This window comes from Maylandia zebra, linkage group LG3 (genome assembly GCF_041146795.1).
Source record: "Maylandia zebra isolate NMK-2024a linkage group LG3, Mzebra_GT3a, whole genome shotgun sequence".
Taxonomy (NCBI): Eukaryota; Metazoa; Chordata; class Actinopteri; order Cichliformes; family Cichlidae; genus Maylandia; species Maylandia zebra.
In genome coordinates this window covers 36,934,346-36,943,445 of record NC_135169.1, presented here as the reverse complement: position 1 = coordinate 36,943,445, position 9,100 = coordinate 36,934,346, and the positions used below count along the sequence as shown (strand labels likewise).

At 38.8% G+C, this 9,100-nt stretch overlaps 1 long non-coding RNA gene across 1 annotated transcript; it reads right to left on the bottom strand.

Moving 5' to 3' along the window:
* LOC143416519 (uncharacterized) lies at positions 1-9,056 on the bottom strand. The gene is made up of 5 exons (XR_013096907.1): positions 8,658-9,056; positions 2,081-2,151; positions 1,942-1,992; positions 1,638-1,799; positions 1-842 (listed from the first exon to the last, which is right to left on the bottom strand). It is a non-coding gene; the product is annotated as an uncharacterized LOC143416519 (long non-coding RNA).
* Between the last annotated feature and the right edge of the window lie 44 nt (positions 9,057-9,100).

Genomic DNA, 9,100 nt, shown 5'->3' with positions numbered 1-9,100 from the left:
TTAGAATTAAATAAAAAAGAAACAGCATGGATATTTGTAAATACACAAACTCACACGTCATTAACAGGAAGCTTATACGATTGTTAAATAGGGAAGATCATGGTCATTTATTCTGCTATGATGGGTGATCGGTGTCTTAGCTTAACTGAATTCTGTGTCTCAATAAATCATGTTCACTTCTTCCAGACAAATGTAATAGTGATCTCTTCTTATTAAATTAAATATGGTTTACAATATATACATCTTTGTTTGTATTCATAAAGTTTCAAAGTACATGGAGCTAATAAATGATAATAAAAGATTAAACATGAATTGTTAATCATAAGATTTCTCTAACAAAAGATCAAAAACTACATGTTGCTAGATTAACCAACATTAAATATATGATGTTCTAAATAAAGCACACATGAAAATATTAATATATTTTTCCTGTTGTTTGCTTATGATTTTATTTTAGTCAGTGTCATTATTATTATTTGTAGTTGTAGTAGTAGTAGTAGTATATGTTTATTACTGTGTGATATATTTTATTGTGACCCCATTCTACTCTTTCTCATCAGTATTGGTCCACTTGTCTAAGGGGAGATGGGAAATACAAAAACATACATACATACATATGTGATATGATTAGCGCCACAGCAGTGGCCGAGCCTCATCAGAAATCTCGTAAGCCTCCATCCGGTTGTTGCAGCAAGCAGTAATAAGACAGGAAATATGAATGGCTATCAGGATGTAGGTCACGTTACTGCACCAAAATGCAAACAGGTAGAAATACATGTTGCATTTGAGATCGGTGTTTGGAGTATGGTTCAGGATGTAGTTGCAGTAGACATGTACAGTACCTGGAAAAATATAAATGAGGGCTCAGGAAATAAGGTTTTATCATGCTTGGATACACACAACATTACTGTAACGCAGTAATTCTTAAACTACGAAAAGCTTTGGTAAATGGACTGGTTCTTATATAGCGCTTTTCTACTCTGAGCACTCAAAGCGCCTTACACAACTTGCTCTTTTACCCAATCACATTTCTAAGATTTTAGTGCTAGCTAGCTAACATTCATACACACATTCACATTCCGATGGACCCATCGGAGAGCAACCTGGGGTTAGTATCTTGCCCAAGGATATTTGGCATGCAGACTAGGATCACACCACCAACCTTCCGGTTAGTAGGCGACCTGCTCTACCACCTGCGCTACAGTCACCCTAAGCTCTGCTAAAAATATTCATCAATAATTTAGTAAACCTCAATATAAATAACTTTTGAGACATGATGACTGAACTCACAGCCAGGTTATTTTTTTTTAAATTTCTATTGTGTTTAAAAGCTGCACAACTGAATTTCAGGAACTTGAAAGCAGAAGAAAACAGCAAGTTGATTATTTGTTGAGAAAACAAATTCTAGAGTGGCTAATCATTTTCAACAAACCTGATCTTGTTTAGTTTTTAAACAAATACATTTCAATTTATTAAACCTCACAAAAATAAAATCTTTCTTTTTCTGATATCATTCATTAGTGAGAACCTATAAAGTTCACTTCCAGCTCTATATTTTTTATTGTATTATATATTGTGTGTATTACAACAGCAACCTTCACGGTTAACAAGCTAAATATAACTAAATATAAACTTACCTACGAACCAGATAAAAAAGAGAATGGAGATGATACAGTAGCAGAAAATTCTGCATCCATTCTTACACCAGCTCAATGCCCAGAAGAAAGAAATGAATCCAGAAATAACCATTGTGATAGGAATGGAGGGATCCGCTGGACAGTCGTGAATGTATATGCATCCTACAGAGCACAAGTATGAAAACGAAGACGACCGTCAAGTTGTTGTTACACAGTTCATGTTATTTGATTTTTCAAATTTTCCTTCCAACACATAAATGAATGTAAATGAATTCAGTCTGAGTAAAGGACAACTCCTACTTACCAATTATCCCCTGAACAATAAACATGATGAAGAAGCTCACAGAGATACAGCCTGAAAAAGGCCGATATGGTTGCAGTTACAAATGACACCATGCAGCAGCTGCAGATGTGTGCAAAACAGTCCAAAATCACTTTCTTACTTAATAAAAGAGACATCCAAGTGTATTGAGGTCTATCGCTCTCTGGCATCGTGGCTACTTAGAAATGAAACCTACAGAGACACAAAGGAAGCTGTGAAACGAGCTCAGGTTGTCTTTAACTGTCAGGCAAATGACAAATAAGATAAGATAAGATAGAACTTTATTAATCCCTCGGGTGGGTTCCTCTGGGAAATTCGACTTCCAAAAAAAGCACAGCAACGACCGAAGTTACAGTTACAGAACTGTTATATATATATATATATATATATACACACACACACACACACACACACACACACACACACATATATAAATACAGAGACAAATATAAATAAAATATACAAAGGGGATAAATAGAATAAATAGGAATAAAAAATAAAAATACAAGTGAATTGCACATTTCAAGTATTGAGTCTATTGCACTGTTGACTATTTACAAAAAGTATTGCACAAGGTATTGTACAGTGAGGTGCAGAGGCACTGCAGCTTAGTTGTTCCCCCCTCCTTTGTCCCCCTGTCTCCCCTCCCTCTCCCCTCCAGAGAGGAGTTAAACAGTTTGATGGCGTGTGGGACAAAGGAGTTTTTAAGTCTGTTAGTTCTTGTCTTGGGGAGAAGCAACCTGTCACTGAACAGACTCTTCTGATTGTTTATGGCCGTGTGCAGAGGATGCCCAGCATTGTCCATAATGTCCATCAGTTTCTTTAATGTCCTTTTCTCTGCCACTGTCACCAGAGTGTCCAGCTTCATGCCGACCACAGAGCTAGCCCTCCTGATCAGTTTCTCCAGCCTGGATGAGTCCTTCTTTGCTGTGCTGCTCCCCCAGCACACCACAGCATAGAAAAGTACTCCAGCAACCACCGACTGGTAAAACATCCTCAGGAGCTTCCTGCAGATGTTAAAAGACCTCAGCCTCCTGAGGAAGTACAGTCGGCTTTGGGCTTTTTTATACAGGTGCTCTGTGTTGCATGACCAGTCCAGTTTATTGTCCACCCACAGCCCGAGGTACTTGTACTTGTTGACCACCTCCTCCCCCTCTATCTGAACTGGCAGTGGACCTTCTCTGGACCTTCCCATCGTAAAGAAAACTCCCTTAAAATATGGACAATAACAAACCTGCTAAATTCCTTCCAGAATCTCTGTGTAAAAGAACAGTACCAAAAAAGATGTGTCACAGTTTCTGGATGATCCCCACAGAAAGTACAATTAGTATTTATGTCCCTTTTAAATTTTACCATGTAGTGACTGGCTGGATAACATTTATGTAGAATTTTAAATGAGACTTCTTTTACCTTATTTACAATCAAATATTTATGGGGGACCATCCAGACTGTCTTCCACTTGATATCTGGAACAAATCGGTTCCAATAAGATATTATATATGGGAGAGAGACGATATCTTCTTGGAATAAACTACGTATTCTTTTATTGCTATTACCAAGTTCCTGTGAAAAGCAGATTTTTCCTATTGGTGACTCAGCTGGATCAGAGAGAGTGACTGAGGTAGAGATCGAGCTGTCAGTGTTTTTATATAACATTAAAGTCCCTGAGGGTATGGCACCAAGCACCATTGAGAATTCCTGAACACTGATTGGAAAATTATATAGTGCAATAAAGTCGTTGTAAGTAAGTAGTTGTCCCTCTTTATTAACCAGCTGAGCCACCAATAGGATCCCATTTTGGATCCAAGTTTCCAGGAAAAGTGATTTATTTTTATATAAAATATCTCTGTTGTTCCAGATAAGGTATTTGTGAGGTGAGAAGTTGTGTTTATAAATGAGGGTCCACGCTAAGAGGACCTGCTTATGGAAGGATGAAAGCTTTACAGGGAGTTTCTCAACATTGTAATTACAATTTAAAACAAAATTAAAGCCACCAAAACAAGAGAAAATATAATATGGTATAAAGTTCCAGATAGAGGTAGGGTTTTTAAGAAAATGTTTAGCCCAATTAATTTTGAAAGTGTTATTTAAAGTAGAAAAGTCTAAGACGTTAAGCCCACCTGATTCGTACTTATTCATCACAACAGTTTTTCTAATATAATGCGTACGGTTTTTCCATATAAAATTAAAGAGCATACGGTCAATATCTTTACTAATTTTCTTATCCAGATGTAAGGAGAGAGCAGCATATGTTAATCGGGATATCCCTTCTGCTTTAGTAATTAACACTCTACCTTTCAAAGACAAGTCCCTTTGCAGCCACTGGTTGAACTTTTTTAGGGTTTTCTGTATAATTGGAGTGAAGTTTGAAGAGCATCTTGATTTTTGGTCTTTGGATATTAGCAGTCCCAAGTATGTGACTTCTTGTTTAACAGAGATATTACCCAAGCTTGCTCTCTGGCACAGCTACAAGCCACGTGAGCTCATAGCCCCTCCCGCTAGGATGTACTACCACAGTGGACTGTCGTAAAGCAGCCGCAAACCAATAGCAATTTAAAAAAAAACAACTCAAAATCATTGAAGAACATTTTATAACACTCAATATAGATATATACATATATACTGAATATCACACAATATCAGATAACCAAATTAACACTGGGTTACACCTACATTAAAATTTAGGGAACACCTAAAATGTCCAACTGTAATTTGATAAACAATGAAAAATCACCGAACTTGTCTTTGAATTATGCATTTATTTAAGCAAATACAAAATAATTTGAAAATATCATGTGGTGAAATTATTATTAACCAGTCTGCTTTAAGAACAACATTTACAATGGGTAATTTAAATTAATAGTTTATGCCATTTAAATGTCATGCAGCTGTGTCAGAGATTAGCTTAAACCCCGCCCCCAAACCTTTGAAGGTTCAACTTCAAAGGAAAGTGGATGACGTCACAGTGGCTGCAGCCGAACGTGGGCGGGGCTTAAACCTATATAAAGGGGCCGTCCAGACTCTCAAGCATTTGGTTTACAAAGAGTACACATGCCTAGTCCAACTCCAACCAGCCAACAATTTATTTCCTCTTCTACATTTCAGAGTCAGAGAAATAGTAATACAAACTTAAACATGACAACTCCACACAGTAACACCTCAGTGGAAACATGGAAGTCCTTAAGTGACCACTTTTTTGGTACAATTGTACCACAGTGGCAATCTCTGCAGTTCAACCCAGAGTACTGCAACACTGAGCTGCCTTCCACTTTGCTGAAAGACATGTTGAAACTTTGTTCCATGTTAGTGGATGCAATGGACACAACCGTGGAGAAGGGAGATGCAGTGTCCACGCAGAATAATCAGCCTTCTCTTCACTCAGTGCACACAGAGTCCCCTGAGAAAACAGAAGAAACAGGAGCAAAGGACAGCATCCTGAAAGAAATTTCTGTAGATGACCACGGTGATAATGAAGAAACAGAAACTCCAGGACTGGAGGACTCTTCAGACTCAAAAAACCTCAAGCTGCATTTGACTGCAGAGGAGAGCAGTCTTGATGAAACATCCACAGATGACAGTGAAAACAGAGAAATTCTAACACTGCATCGTGTACCTGCACCACCTTGCATATATCCAGATATTTTAATAGGTTTCAGCTGTGAGTCATCTGAGGAAGAAGCGTCTGTGTCATCCCAGAGGTTTCCTCCTCAAACCCTCACCGCAGCCACAGTAGAACCGAAGAAAAACTACTCAGCTGATACAAAAGACTTGGACAACATAGAAGCTTCCCCCCTGGAAAAGCCTGTGAAGAAAACACTACATAGGTCAGTCCGTAAGTCTGATTCAGATTTTGGTTCTTATGATGTCACTCTGGCATCTGATTATCTGTCTGAAGAAAAGATGTGTGTTTACAAAGTTATTCAGTTGGTAGTTTCAGAGGCCGCAGGCAAAGCCTCGTCTAAATACAAGGACTTCACACGGTGCCACAACTCCGACTCTATCAGCGATCGTCTGCTTGAAAAAATCTGGCCTCAGATTGACGAGAGGGATTTGGATCCATCTCCAAAAAGGCTGACCAATATCAACAAGGACATTTTCACCAATCTTTGCAAAGCACATAACTGCAGGGAGAAGTATTTGATTTTATATCTGAGCGAACGGCTTGACGATATTACTGTCCCAACATTTACAAAACACCTGTTGGCCTTACCAAAAAGAGTACTCACTATATATAAAAACCGAGAAGAGTACGTAAAAGTTGTTGAAAGCTTCACTAAAGATTTGGTTCTGCACGCTATAAGCAACGCAAATGAGGCAGGGAAATTGCCTCCAGGGGCAGATAAAGCCATCATGAACAGGTTTACCCACAGGATTTGGGCTAAAATTTTGTCCCAAAAGCTTAAAATGTCCTTAGAGAACACTGAAGAAGTCAGTGTGAAAGTGTACAATGAACTCCGGCAAAAGTGGAAAAATCCAAACACTGTCCTGGAGTTAATGTTTAATGGCCAAGACAATATTGAAAACGTGATTGTCAAAAGTTTCAAAAGAAATGCCCCATTGAAGAGACCTAATTTCTTCTCTAGGGTTTTCTCACGAGCACGTTAAAGTTTACCTGACACCTGCATCTAAAAAGCTGCGTTTTCAAAAATACCTGGGTACATGTGGACGTAGCCTAGATGCATTACATTTTTATTATAATTCTTCATTGTTAATGTTAAAACCAGACTACTTTAAAATAATTGTCTCATGAACCACCTGGTTGATAATAATTTCACCACATTACATTATAACATTTTTCTGTCCTTTATCCCGTCTTCCTTCTCTCACCCCAACCGGTCGCAGCAGATGGCCGCCCCTCCCTGAGCCTGGTTCTGCTGGAGGTTTCTTCCTGTTAAAAGGGAGTTTTTCCTTCCCACTGTCGCCAAAGTGCTTGCTCACAGGGGGTCATATGATTGTTGGGTTCTGTACTATTGTAGGGTCTACCTTACAATAGAAAGCGCCTTGAGGCAACTGTTGTTGTGATTAGGCGCTATATAAATAAAATTGAATTGAATTCAAATAAAAATGAATAAAAGAAAAAAGTTTTAAAAGTGTACTTGGTTAGTTTTATTTTATTTGAACAGAGAAACAAGACAGATCACAAACAGTGTTCACAAGTCAGTGAACGAGAAATAATATGTGCCAAAGCCAACATGTAATATCAAAAAAAGGAAAGATTTAAACTTTGTTTGTTTCATACTTTACAAATAAAACAGATGTATTATATGACAGCAATAAAAAGAGTGTTAGTTTAAATAGTTTGTTGCAGCCCTACCTGCCTGTGTGTCTTGTTTGAAGGGCGAGAAAAGAATGTTTGCACGAGAACTTGTCAACACATATCTCGATATAACGTGGGCCTATCCGGTTGTTCAGTGATGACGCGACGAATCCTACTTACGGGTCTAAAGTAGTCTGCGTTTAATATGGCTTTTGTGTTGTTAACATGTTTAATGTTATGTATTTTCTTCTATTTGATCTCAAAAAGCTCCTAAAACAGTCAGTGATCACTGTTGACCTCCCTCGGCTTTTATTACCGCTAATCATTTATTTAAGCTCAGTTTTTAAAACCTTAGGATGTAACTACAGCCCAGCCCATGCAGCAGTATATGAATGACTAACCTCGTATTGTGGATGGATTATCTCAGTTGTTCTCCTGGCTGAAGTTTGGTCCTTTTACAGCATCCTGCCATGCGATTACATTTGTTCCTGACCACCGAGAACACTCACGGTAACTTTTATCGAGTGGAAAAAAAAGTTAGCTTGTTTATATTATGCTAACGTAGCTGTGTCGCTAGCGGTCACGCAGCACATCATTATATACCAGCTAGCCCAACTTCAGTAACCCTACAAACGTTACTGCTGTTTAGTTTTCTGTCTTCATTTATGCTGGAAGTGATAACAGAGCTGTACGTTTTAATTTGTTTCCAAAACCCCGCAGTCAGGACATGCTATATTGTATTTAGATAGAAGCTAGCGAGCTAACTCCCTGCTAACTTCTAACTCCGTTAAATGTCATAAATTCCGTTTTCATGGATGCCTGGATGTTAAACTCAATTGTTACACCTGGGAGAGCAGAACGCTGATCATTTTATTAAAGATGAAAGACTTTAGACAGTTTTTCAACTCTCAGTAATGCCACAGTGATCGTTTGATATATGGACCTGCAGCGGAGTTTAGACCCAGACACGGCTAGTGACGTCAGACTGAACAACCGGATAGGAATGTGTTGTTGTCTCAACTTGCTGTTACAGGGTTGTATTGAACTGAGAGCACTTTAGGACATTAGGATTCACTTACTTAATCATAAGTAAGGAGTTACTGAAGTACAAGCTTTTAAAAAAAAAAGTTACTGTCTTTACAGATGTGGCAAGAGACTGAAAACATGCTGTTGTTTGCACATATTTAACATTCAGCTCTGCACAGGAGCTGAAGCAGGGTGCAGCCTGTTGCTTTTACAGTATAATACTTGTAATAAAAGTACAGTAACAGTAATTAGTGACTGAGCAGCCCGGAGCGTTTCTCTTGATTTCTTTAGTAAATTCATTCACCTGCACAGCTAAACGAACCCTGACAGCCGAGTGCTCATCTTAGCTAGCTAGGTCTCAGGAGCTAGCTAAGGACGGTAGTTACGGATTAGCTTACAAACACGTTTAACTTACCGAAAAAGTGCAGCGGGGCCTCGGGTCCTTCTGTCGGGTAGTCCAGTTTACTGAAGAACACCTCAGGCTGTCAGGTTAAAACACTCGGTCGTGTTTTCGTACTGTAAACGCTGGGCGTCCTCTCAGAGCCTACGCTCTATCTGCTATTCCCGAACAGAGATACGCAAGTTTCTCCGTGACTGCAGTTGTCAGTCAAAGCTCTTATGATGACGTTTCACCCCAATTTAACATCACCGCGGTAGGAATTAGAATCAAACTTATGGGAGAGGAGACCCCTTGGACATCAATCAGCGTGATGAGAACTATTGAAAACAAAAGAAAGAATCTTTGGGAAAAAAAATTATCTAAGGAGAATTAATTTGTTTTAGTCTGACCCCAGTCCCATCCGCTAACATGGAGGAGGCGGGGTTTATGACCTATACTGCAGCAAGACACCAGGGGGC